General features: G+C 30.7%; 2 protein-coding genes across 5 annotated transcripts in view; one reads left to right on the plus strand and one right to left on the minus strand.

Annotated features, from left to right (window-relative positions):
- Positions 1-14437, plus strand: part of LOC115209402 — a 215593-nt gene that overhangs the window by 93924 nt on the left and 107232 nt on the right. The window contains exon 1 of one of the 4 annotated variants that reach the window (XM_029777800.2): positions 12865-13257. The exons of the other annotated variants lie outside the window; for them this stretch is intronic. The gene's annotated coding sequence lies outside the window, so the exon portion shown is untranslated. Of the gene's footprint in view, positions 1-12864; positions 13258-14437 lie in introns of those variants that run through there. 4 annotated transcript variants of the gene reach the window in all.
- LOC115232382 overlaps positions 1-14437 on the minus strand; it is a 137672-nt gene that overhangs the window by 74500 nt on the left and 48735 nt on the right. The gene's annotated exons all lie outside the window — the stretch shown is intronic.

A 14437-nucleotide genomic window follows, 5' to 3' on the forward strand; every position in this document is an offset into this window, starting at 1 on the left:
CTTACCAGACTCAATATTCCATATAAATAAAGTTTTAACTTACCAGACTCAATATTCCACATAAATAAAGTTTTAACTTACCAGACTCAATATTTCACATAAATAAAGTTTTAACTTACCAGACTCAATATTCCACATAAATAAAGTTTTAACTTACCAGACTCAATATTCCACATAAATAAAGTTTTAACGTACCAGACTCAATATTCCATATCAATAAAGTTTTAACTTACCAGACTCAATATTCCACATAAATAAAGTTTTAACTTACCAGACTCAATATTCCACATAAATAAAGTTTTAACTTACCAGACTCAATATTCCACATAAATAAAGTTTTAACTTACCAGACTCAATATTCCATATAAATAAAGTTTTAACTTACCAGACTCAATATTTCATATAAATAAAGTTTTAACTCACCAGACTCAATATTCCATATAAATAAAGTTTTAACTTACCAGACTCAATATTCCATATAAATAAAGTTTTAACTTACCAGACTCAATATTTCATATAAATAAAGTTTTAACTTACCAGACTCAATATTCCATATAAATAAAGTTTTAACTTACCAGACTCATATTCCATATAAATAAAGTTTTAACTTACCAGACTCAATATTTCATATAAATAAAGTTTTAACTTACCAGACTCAATATTCCATATAAATAAAGTTTTAACTTACCAGACTCAATATTTCATATAAATAAAGTTTTAACTTACCAGACTCAATATTCCATATAAATAAAGTTTTAACTTACCAGACTCAATATTCCATATAAATAAAGTTTTAACTTACCAGACTCAATATTCCATATAAATAAAGTTTTAACTTACCAGACTCAATATTCCATATAAATAAAGTTTTAACTTACCAGACTCAATATTCCATATAAATAAAGTTTTAACTTACCAGACTCAATATTCCATATAAATAAAGTTTTAACTTACCAGACTCAATATTCCATATAAATAAAGTTTTAACTTACCAGACTCAATATTCCATATAAATAAAGTTTTAACTTACCAGACTCAATATTCCATATAAATAAAGTTTTAACTTACCAGACTCAATATTCCATATAAATAAAGTTTTAACTTACCAGACTCAATATTCCATATAAAAAAGTTTTAACTTACCAGACTCAATATTTCATATAAATAAAGTTTAACTTACCAGACTCAATATTCCATATAAATAAAGTTTTAACTTACCAGACTCAATATTGCATATAAATAAAGTTTTAACTTACCAGACTCAATATTCCATATAAATAAAGTTTTAACTTACCAGACTCAATATTCCATATAAATAAAGTTTTAACTTACCAGACTCAATATTCCATATAAATAAAGTTTTAACTTACCAGACTCAATATTCCATATAAATAAGGTTTTAACTTACCAGACTCAATATTCCATATAAATAAAGTTTTAACTTACCAGACTCAATATTCCATATAAATAAAGTTTTAACTTACCAGACTCAATATTCCACATAAATAAAGTTTTAACTTACCAGACTCAATATTCCACATAAATAAAGTTTTAACTTACCAGACTCAATATTCCACATAAATAAAGTTTTAACTTACCAGACTCAATATTCCACATAAATAAAGTTTTAACTTACCAGACTCAATATTCCACATAAATAAAGTTTTAACTTACCAGACTCAATATTCCACATAAATAAAGTTTTAACTTACCAGACTCAATATTCCATATCAATAAAGTTTTAACTTACCAGACTCAATATTCCACATAAATAAAGTTTTAACTTACCAGACTCAATATTCCACATACATAAAGTTTTAACTTACCAGACTCAATATTCCACATAAATAAAGTTTTAACTTACCAGACTCAATATTCCATATAAATAAAGTTTTAACTCACCAGACTCAATATTTCATATAAATAAAGTTTTAACTCACCAGACTCAATATTCCATATAAATAAAGTTTTAACTTACCAGACTCAATATTCCATATAAATAAAGTTTTAACTTACCAGACTCAATATTTCATATAAATAAAGTTTTAACTTACCAGACTCAATATTCCATATAAATAAAGTTTTAACTTACCAGACTCAATATTCCATATAAATAAAGTTTTAACTTACCAGACTCAATATTTCATATAAATAAAGTTTTAACTTACCAGACTCAATATTCCATAAATAAAGTTTTAACTTACCAGACTCAATATTCCATATAAATAAAGTTTTAACTTACCAGACTCAATATTCCATATAAATAAAGTTTTAACTTACCAGACTCAATATTTCATATAAATAAAGTTTTAACTTACCAGACTCAATATTCCATATAAATAAAGTTTTAACTTACCAGACTCAATATTCCATATAAATAAAGTTTTAACTTAACAGACTCAATATTTCATATAAATAAAGTTTTAACTCACCAGACTCAATATTCCATATAAATAAAGTTTTAACTTACCAGACTCAAAATTCCATATAAATAAAGTTTTAACTTACCAGACTCAATATTCCATATAAATAAAGTTTTAACTTACCAGACTCAATATTTCATATAAATAAAGTTTTAACTTACCAGACTCAATATTCCATATAAATAAAGTTTTAACTTACCAGACTCAATATTCCATATAAATAAAGTTTTAACTTACCAGACTCAATATTCCATATAAATAAAGTTTTAACTTACCAGACTCAATATTCCATATAAATAAAGTTTTAACTTACCAGACTCAATATTCCATAGAAATAAAGTTTTAACTTACCAGACTCAATCTTTCATATAAATAAAGTTTTAACTTACCAGACTCAATATTCCATATAAATAAAGTTTTAACTTACCAGACTCAATATTCCATATAAATAAAGTTTTAACTTACCAGACTCAATATTCCACATAAATAAAGTTTTAACTTACCAGACTCAATATTCCACATAAATAAAGTTTTAACTTACCAGACTCAATATTCCACATAAATAAAGTTTTAACTTACCAGACTCAATATTCCACATGAATAAAGTTTTAACTTACCAGACTCAATATTCCACATAAATAAAGTTTTAACTTACCAGACTCAATATTCCACATAAATAAAGTTTTAACGTACCAGACTCAATATTCCATATCAATAAAGTTTTAACTTACCAGACTCAATATTCCACATAAATAAAGTTTTAACTTACCAGACTCAATATTCCACATACATAAAGTTTTAACTTACCAGACTCAATATTCCACATAAATAAAGTTTTAACTTACCAGACTCAATATTCCATATAAATAAAGTTTTAACTCACCAGACTCAATATTTCATATAAATAAAGTTTTAACTCACCAGACTCAATATTCCATATAAATAAAGTTTTAACTTACCAGACTCAATATTCCATATAAATAAAGTTTTAACTTACCAGACTCAATATTCCATATAAATAAAGTTTTAACTTACCAGACTCAATATTTCATATAAATAAAGTTTTAACTTACCAGACTCAATATTCCATATAAATAAAGTTTTAACTTACCAGACTCAATATTCCATATAAATAAAGTTTTAACTTACCAGACTCAATATTTCATATAAATAAAGTTTTAACTCACCAGACTCAATATTCCATATAAATAAAGTTTTAACTTACCAGACTCAATATTCCATATAAATAAAGTTTTAACTTACCAGACTCAATATTCCATATAAATAAAGTTTTAACTTACCAGACTCAATATATTCCATATAAATAAAGTTTTAACTTACCAGACTCAATATTCCATATAAAAATAAAGTTTTAACTTACCAGACTCAATATTCCATATAAATAAAGTTTTAACTTACCAGACTCAATATTCCATATAAATAAAGTTTTAACTTACCAGACTCAATATTCCATAAACTAAAGTTTTAACTTACCAGACTCAATATTCCATATAAATAAAGTTTTAACTTACCAGACTCAATCTTTCATATAATAAAGTTTTAACTTACCAGACTCAATATTCCATATAAATAAAGTTTTAACTTACCAGACTCAATATTCCATATAAATAAAGTTTTAACTTACCAGACTCAAAATTCCATATAAATAAAGTTTTAACTTACCAGACTCAATATTCCATATAAATAAAGTTTTAACTTACCCGACTCAATATTCCATATAAATAAGTTTTAACTTACCAGACTCAATATTCCATATAAATAAAGTTTTAACTTACCAGACTCAATATTCCATATAAATAAAGTTTTAACTTACCAGACTCAATATTCCATATAAATAAAGTTTTAACTTACCAGACTCAATATTCCATATAAATAAAGTTTTAACTTACCAGACTCAAAATTCCATATAAATAAAGTTTTAACTTACCAGACTCAATATTCCATATAAATAAGTTTTAACTTACCAGACTCAATATTCCATATAAATAAAGTTTTAACTTACCAGACTCAATATTCCATATAAATAAAGTTTTAACTTACCAGACTCAATATTCCATATAAATAAAGTTTTAACTTACCAGACTCAATATTCCATATAAATAAAGTTTTAACTTACCAGACTCAATATTCATATAAATAAAGTTTTAACTTACCAGACTCAATATTCCATATAAATAAAGTTTTAACTTACCAGACTCAATATTCCATATAAATAAAGTTTTAACTTACCAGACTCAATATTCCATATAAATAAAGTTTTAACTTACCAGACTCAATATTCCATATAAATAAAGTTTTAACTTACCAGACTCAATATTCCATATAAAAAAGTTTTAACTTACCAGACTCAATATTCCATATAATAAAGTTTTAACTTACCAGACTCAATATTCCATATAAATAAAGTTTTAACTTACCAGACTCAATATTCCATATAAATAAAGTATTAACTTACCAGACTCAATATTCCATATCAATAAAGTTTTAACTTACCAGACTCAATATTCCATATAAATAAAGTTTTAACTTACCAGGCTCAATATTTCATATAAATAAAGTTTTAACTTACCAGACTCAATATTTCATATAAATAAAGTTTTAACTTACCAGACTCAATATTCCATATAAATAAAGTTTTAACTTACCAGACTCAATATTCCATATAAATAAAGTTTTAACTTACCAGACTCAATATTCCATATAAATAAAGTTTTAACTTAGCAGACTGAATATTCCATATAAATAAAGTTTTAACTTACCAGACTCAATATTCCATATAAATAAAGTTTTAACTTACCAGACTCAATATTCCACATAAATAAAATTTTAACTTACCAGACTCAATATTTCACATAAATAAAGTTTTAACTTACCAGACTCAATATTCCACATAAATAAAGTTTTAACTTACCAGACTCAATATTCCATATAAATAAAGTTTTAACTTACCAGACTCAATATTTCATATAAATAAAGTTTTAACTTACCAGACTCAATATTCCATATAAATAAAGTTTTAACTTACCAGACTCAATATTCCATATAAATAAAGTTTTAACTTACCAGACTCAATATTCCATATAAATAAAGTTTTAACTTACCAGACTCAATATTTCATATAAATAAAGTTTTAACTTACCAGACTCAATATTCCATATAAATAAAGTTTTAACTTACCAGACTCAATATTCCATATAAATAAAGTTTTAACTTACCAGACTCAATATTTCATATAAATAAAGTTTTAACTTACCAGACTCAATATTCCATATAAATAAAGTTTTAACTTACCAGACTCAATATTCCATATAAATAAAGTTTTAACTTACCAGACTCAATATTCCATATAAATAAAGTTTTAACTTACCAGACTCAATATTCCATATAAATAAAGTTTTAACTTACCAGACTCAATATTCCATATAAATAAAGTTTTAACTTACCAGACTCAATATTCCATATAAATAAAGTTTTAACTTACCAGACTCAAATTCCATATAAATAAAGTTTTAACTTACCAGACTCAATATTCCATATAATAAAGTTTTAACTTACCAGACTCAATATTCCATATAAATAAAGTTTTAACTTACCAGACTCAATATTTCATATAAATAAAGTTTTAACTTACCAGATCAATATTCCATATAAATAAAGTTTTAACTTACCAGACTCAATATTCCATATAAATAAAGTTTTAACTTACCAGACTCAATATTCCATATAAATAAAGTTTTAACTTACCAGACTCAATATTCCATATAAATAAAGTTTTAACTTACCAGACTCAATATTCCATATAAATAAAGTTTTAACTTACCAGACTCAATATTCCATATAAATAAAGTTTTAACTTACCAGACTCAATATTTCATATAAATAAAGTTTTAACTTACCAGACTCAATATTCCATATAAATAAAGTTTTAACTTACCAGACTCAATATTCCATATAAATAAAGTTTTAACTTACCAGACTCAATATTCCATATAAATAAAGTTTTAACTTACCAGACTCAATATTCCATATAAATAAAGTTTTAACTTACCAGACTCAATATTCCATATAAATAAGGTTTTAACTTACCAGACTCAATATTCCATATAATTAAAGTTTTAACTTACCAGACTCAATATTCCATATAAATAAAGTTTTAACTTACCAGACTCAATATTCCATATAAATAAAGTATTAACTTACCAGACTCAATATTCCATATCAATAAAGTTTTAACTTACCAGACTCAATATTCCATATAAATAAAGTTTTAACTTACCAGGCTCAATTTCATATAAATAAAGTTTTAACTTACCAGACTCAATATTTCATATAAATAAAGTTTTAACTTACCAGACTCAATATTCATATAAATAAAGTTTTAACTTACCAGACTCAATATTCCATATAAATAAAGTTTTAACTTACCAGACTCAATATTCCATATATAAAGTTTTAACTTACCAGACTCAATATTCCATATAAATAAAGTTTTAACTTACCAGACTCAATATTCCATATAAATAAAGTTTTAACTTACCAGACTCAATATTCCATATAAATAAAGTTTTAACTTACCAGACTCAATATTCCATATAAATAAAGTTTTAACTTACCAGACTCAATATTCCACATAAATAAAGTTTTAACTTACCAGACTCAATTTTCCATATAAATAAAGTTTTAACTTACCAGACTGAATATTCCATATAAATAAAGTTTTAACTTACCAGACTCAATATTCCATATAAATAAAGTTTTAACTTACCAGACTCAATATTCCACATAAATAAAATTTTAACTTACCAGACTCAATATTTCACATAAATAAAGTTTTAACTTACCAGACTCAATATTCCACATAAATAAAGTTTTAACTTACCAGACTCAATATTCCATATAAATAAAGTTTTAACTTACCAGACTCAATATTTCATATAAATAAAGTTTTAACTTACCAGACTCAATATTCCATATAAATAAAGTTTTAACTTACCAGACTCAATATTCCATATAAATAAAGTTTTAACTTACCAGACTCAATATTCCATATAAATAAAGTTTTAACTTACCAGACTCAATATTCCATATAAATAAAGTTTTAACTTACCAGACTCAATTTTCATATAAATAAAGTTTTAACTTACCAGACTCAATATTCCATATAAATAAAGTTTTAACTTACCAGACTCAATATTCCATATAAATAAAGTTTTAACTTACCAGACTCAATATTTCATATAAATAAAGTTTTAACTTACCAGACTCAATATTCCATATAAATAAAGTTTTAACTTACCAGACTCAATATTCCATATAAATAAAGTTTTAACTTACCAGACTCAATATTCCATATAAATAAAGTTTTAACTTACCAGACTCAATATTCCACATAAATAAAGTTTTAACTTACCAGACTCAATATTCCATATAAATAAAGTTTTAACTTACCAGACTCAATATTCCATATAAATAAAGTTTTAACTTACCAGACTCAATATTCCACATAAATAAAGTTTTAACTTACCAGACTCAATATTCCACATAAATAAAGTTTTAACTTACCAGACTCAATATATACAGGTTGTGGTGTTGTTGTTTTTTTTTGCCCAGACCAGTCGTTCTAGTTGGGTGCTTATAGCTTGTATGCTGGTGTAGAGTTTTGATAGTTGGGTATTTAGTTGTTTTTACGTATTTCTTCACTTATTCTTTCTTTTTTCCTTTCGCATTGCTTTTAGAATGAATACAACAGCAGCAGGAGCAGAGGCAGCAGTAGTAGAACTACTACTACTACCATTACTACTAGAAGTAGTAGTAGTAGTAGTAGTAGTAGTAGTAGTAGTAGCGGTGGTGGTCGTAGTAGTAGTAGTAGTAGTAGCGGTGCTGGTCGTAGTAGTAGTAGTAGTAGTAATAGTAGTAGTAGTAGTAGTAGTAGTAGTAGTAGTAGTAGTAAGACAACAACAGCAGCAGCAGTAGCAAATGCCAACCCCCCCCCCAGACACTCTGGCCATTGACCCTCTTCTTGCTCTTCGGATCTGGGAAAAGTGGACTTCCTCTCCCGACCTGCCAGACGTCTCTCAACCCACAGAACGGGAGCAGTGCAATCACCCTTACCCGTCTAGTTGCTTAACAACAACAACAACAACAACAGCAGCAGCAGCAGCAGCAGCAGTAGTAGTAGTAGTAGTAGTAGTAGTAGTATAGTAGTAGTAGTAGTATGTTAGTTAAAATATGTGCGTGATGTATTTTAACATCTAAAGGCAAATTCATTGCAATTACCGCGAAGAAAAAGAAAATTTGTCGTTTATGGTAAAAGGTGTAAAAACACCATATCTGCTCAATGTCTGCTTCCCTTAGCAGACTGCCAGGCGTGTTTCTGGCTCCTTAGACTTCCTCAGTAGGAGACATCAAGGAGAGGCAACTCTGGATAAATTCCCAAGTCGTAGCTTCATCTTCAAATAGTGACCAATTGCGCTCACGCACCACCTGGGCAGAATAAGTACAGTAGTATTGACGCTTATACCTTTAGCTATAAGTAGGGATTTCTCTCTATTCGTAACCGCAGTGAATTTTCCTTCAGAAGTCAAAATATGTTCCAGACATATTTTTATGAACGTAAAGTTCGCCTTTTCCTCATCATTGCTTAACGCTGATTCTCCAATAGAAATTTATTTCTTTACTATCCACAAGGGGCTAAACACAGAGGGGACAAACAAGGACAGACAAACGGATTAAGTCGATTACATCGACTCCAGTGCGTAACTGGTACTTAATTTATCGACCGCGAAAGGATGAAAGGCAAAGTCGACCTTGGCGGAATTTGAACTCGGAACGTAAAGACAGACGAAATACCGCAAAGCATTTCGTCCGGCGTGCTAACGTTTCTGCCAGCTCACCGCCTTTTAAAAAAATATTGTGCCTGGAGAAATAGATGTTGTTGTCGTCGTCGTCGTCGTCGTCGTCGCGGTAGCAGCAGCAAAATTAGCAGCGGTAACATCTTTAGAAGTAGTAGTAGTAGTAGTAGTAGTAGTAGTAGTAGTAGTAGAATAGCACCAATACGTATTTTAAAGCAAAAACATAGTTGATATTTGTATAGTTGTAAACATAGAGAAGGAAAAGGAGTGTAGACATTTAAGTGTAAGAGGAAAAGAGAAGGTTGAAGAAGAAAAATAATAGAAAGAATACGGCGTTGATGAGGAAGAAGATGGTGGTGTTGGTGTTGGTGGTGAAGATGATAAGAGGAACAATGAACAAAAGAAGATGAGAGAGAAGAGAGAAAGAAAATGTGATTGTCACTGAGTCGGTTGCAAAAAAAAAAAAAAAGCAACGAAAGAGCTTTGACAAAAAAAAAAAAAAGAAAAAGTCGAATATTTTAGAAATGAGTGGAATTGAACCAGCGTCTCTCTTAATAATAATGACTCGCCTCAGACACAATAAAATTTTGTTTCAAAACACGAATTCACGTGAAGGATCTTGCAAACAGGATTGAAAAAAAAAAAGAAAAAAAACACGATTGAGGAGTGTTGTTCTGTAAATTAATCAGGCAAGAAAAAAGTGAAAGAGAGATTACGTTAAAGGATCATACGATAGAAGATTTTAATGAAACATTTTAAAGGTGGTCCTCAGATAATTGTTTCTTTAGATAACTGTCAAAGTTCTTGTGAAATCTGCTCATTTAGTCAGAGATCTTGCCTAATAATGTTCGGTTGAATTTATGTATGTATAAAACAAACAATACATACATACATACATACATACATACATACATACATACATACATACATGCATACATACATACATACATAATACATACATACAGACAGACAGACAGACAGACAGACATACAGACAGACAGACATACATACATACATACAGACAGACAGACAACAGACAGACAGACATACAGACAGACATACATACATACATACATACAGACAGACAGACAACAGACAGACAGACAACAGACAGACAGACAGACATACATACATACATACAGACAGACAGACAACAGACAGACAGACATACAGACAGACATACATACATACATACATACAGACAGACAGACAACAGACAGACAGACATACAGACAGACAGACATACATACATACATACATGCATCCATTCATACATACATACATTCATACATACATACATACATACATAATACATGCTTACATACATACATACATACATACATACATACATACATACATACAGACAGACAGACAGACAGACATACAGACAGACATACATACATACATACATACATACATATATACATAACATACATACATACGTACATACATACATACATACATACATACATACATACATACATACATACATGCATACATGCAAGCATACATACATACGTACATACATACATACATGAATACATACATATACATACATACATACATACATAATCCGGGTATAGAAGCTGGAGGTTTCGAAGAAGTTGTCCGACCGGACATTGCTGTTTGGGACAACAAGAAAAGGTATGTACCCTCATAGAGGTCAGCTGTCCTGCTGATGGGAATATCTCTTTAAAAACCAGAGAGAAATAATAACTATGGACAACTGCTTGGAAACCACCAGATTTTATATCTGGATTACAAATTTACACCAAGAATAATTGGCGCACGTGACTACCAAACAAATCCAAGAATGCAACTGAACAACCATAAACCGGAAGTCACGTACTCTCGACCCTTTCCTGTCGACCGGCGACTGGACTATTTATAATGTCTGGCTTCTACCACTTTTTTTTTTGCCGAGAGGGGTGTGCAGTTTCACTCTACAACAATACATCAGTCAGAAAGAGTAGTGGCCCCCATTCAACAATTAAATATTTTATGTTGATAAAGTAGATCCCACCGAGATCAGAAGATTTACTGCCGAATATATTATGTATTTTATAGTTAAGGTATTCACTGCAAGAGACATTAAATATTTCAAGTTTTGGCACAAGGCCAGCAACGAGAGGAGTTTAATCGATTACACGTTGATTATGGGTGACTGGTACTTTATTTCACTGACCCCGAAAGGATGAAATGCAAAGTCATCCTCGGCATCATTTGAACTCAGAACGTGAGTGGCTGTGTGGTAAGAAGCTTGCTTACCAACCACACGGTTCCGGGTCCAGGCCCACTGCGTGGCACTTTGTGCAAGTGTCTTCTGCTATGGCTTGGGGCCGACTAAACCCTTCTGAGTGGATTTGCTAGATGGAAACTGAAAGAAGCCCGTCGTATATATATATATATATATATATATATTATATATATATATATATCATGGCTCGGCTTCGCGAACGAAGATCAGGAAGGCTGTCCACGTCGCGTGCATGCACGCTCATGACTGACAAGTCCGATATAGGAAAGGCAGGTCCGTGAGCAGTGTCCACAGACGAAGGTAACATCCGGTGTGGTGTCATATTTATATTTCTGTGTTTATTCCCTCCCCATCGCTTGACAACCGATGTTGGCGTGTTCTATGTCCCATTAACTTAGCGGTTCGGCATAAAGATACCGATAGAATAAGTACTAGGCTTACAATGACTAAGTCCTGGGTTGATTTGTTCGACTAAAGGCGGTGCTCCAGCATGGCTGCGGTCAAATGACTGAAACAAGTAACAGAAATATATTTTTAAAAAATGAAAGAAATCTCGCCAACGATTTTTGTGCGTCGTGCTAACGATTCTGCTTTAATAACCAGAAGTCAACAGTTTATATTATGTTACGATAAATGTAAACAAACTAATGTTTGCCTTAGACGCGCTGAAATATGTATTGTGAGATACAAATAAGATAGTAATATACTTTCAAACGCACAAGCTCTGATAGAACGGCAGAGACAGGATAGAATATTCAAGCAAAGCGGGAAAATATGGCATATGGAAATATGGTATTTCGTCTGCCGTTAAGTTCTGAGTTCAAATTCCACGGAGGTCGACTTTGCCTTTCATTCTTCCGGGGTCGATTAAAATAAGTTCCAGTTACGAACTAGGGGTCGATTACATCGACTTAATCCGTTTGTCTGTCCTTGTTTGTCCTCTCTGTGTGTAGCCCCTTGTGGGCAGAAAAGAAATAGGTATTTCGTCTGCCGTTACGTTCTGCGTTCAAATTCCGCTGAGGTCGACTTTGCCTTTCATGCTTTCGGGGTCGATTAAATAAGTTCCAGTTACGCAGTAGAGGTCGATATAATCGACTTAATCCGTTTGTCTGTCCCTGTTTGTCCCCTCTGTGTTTAGCCCCTTGTGGGCTATTAAAAAATAATTTAATTATCTTATATGTATCTCTTTGTATTATAGATATTTCTGTATCACAAATGAAACTTGTGTTGGGTCACATTATCTCAAGTGCTGCTCTTGTATTTCATTTAAGTGATCTGAAGTATTCATCTAGTACCTCTTTTTTTGTCTTTCTTTTTTTTTCTCGTTGTCATATTGTTAAAGAAGACGGAACTTAACAATGTTACTAGATCGGCACTTCAAATAATTAACTGTCGTGCATTTCGTTTGCAGTGACAACCAGTAAACAAAAAAGCGGAAAAACCCACATATTTGTCTAGATAAGCTTCTGAAACATTTTTATTCCTGTTTACATCACAGAGAGGAGTAAGGCTTCAGTATATATTACGTGAACGTTTACCCTAGTTTTACCGTGGATAGGGAAACATAATACTGATATTAATTCAGTTTAATTTCATCAGACTAATTATATATTTAATCATGGTGATCTCATAATTGCTTCAATGATTTTGAATGTCTACTCAGAGTCAACGTGATCGGTGAGACGACTTATCAATCAGCTAAACTGTAAGTTTGAATTATGATACGTTTTAACTGTCAATTTTTCAAGACTCCCTCCCCACCTCTCTTACTTTCTCTAATTCTTTCCCTTTTAATTTTCTTATCTGTGTATATGCACATACACTTAAGTAACGTGCAACGTTTCGATAAGTCGCCAGCCATTTCTCATCACCCGCAGCAGTGGAGGCGCAATGGCCCAGTGGTTAGGGCAGAAGACTCGCGGTTGGTGGATCGCGGTCTCGATTCCGAGACCGGGCGTTGTGTGTGTTTATTGAGCGAAAACACCTAAAGCTCCACAAGGCTCCGGCAGGGGGTGGTGGCGTACCCTGTTGTACTCTTTCGCTCCAACTTTCTCTCACTCTTTCTTCCTGTTTATTTTTCCCCCGACTTCCTACGCAACCGCTGAGCCTGGATGCGCATTCATCCATCCGTCGATGCTCTCGGTGTCGGGGGGGGGGGGTTGACCTGCTTTCTCTCTTGCGGGTCTTACGAATAGCAAAGGACCACGTTTCGGACTTCTCCCACTACAGACAATCCTGAGGCGCGATCTTGCGAGCTCTGGGCCGAAGACCGCTTCGCTCAACAAACAATCAAACAAACAAATCACCCGCAGCAAGAAAGAACGGAGGTCTACGACATGCTCATACGTACATACATGCACACGCTCACATGCCGTACGCGCGCACACACACATACACACACACACACACACGAGTGACCCACTTTAGTCTCCTCACTCGTATCATTATCCAACCACGAGTATAATTACGGTCTGTCCATAGCGCTTAGCATTACCTCCCACTCTTTGGGTTTTCCAGACACCAATACATCTCATATATATATATTAGCGCTTAAATGCATGTATTGTACCATTTGAATAACTTCTAGTTATTGGTAGTGTTTAAATACATGTATTGTGTCCGCCTTTAAATACATGTATTGTGTCCGCCTTTAAATACATGTATTGTGTCCGCGTTTAAATAAATGTATTGTATCAGCTTTTAAATAAATAGTATTTATCCCTCACTAGATGGAGTACTTTTTTGTTGAGTTTTCTATCATGGAAAGGCATATATAATAATAATAATGATAATAATAATAATAATAATAATAATAATAATAATGATAATAATAATAATAATAATAATATAATAATAAAAATAATAATAATAATATGATAATAATA

The sequence above is a fragment of the Octopus sinensis genome, linkage group LG1 (genome assembly GCF_006345805.1).
Source record: "Octopus sinensis linkage group LG1, ASM634580v1, whole genome shotgun sequence".
In the NCBI taxonomy this organism is placed as follows: domain Eukaryota; kingdom Metazoa; phylum Mollusca; class Cephalopoda; order Octopoda; family Octopodidae; genus Octopus; species Octopus sinensis.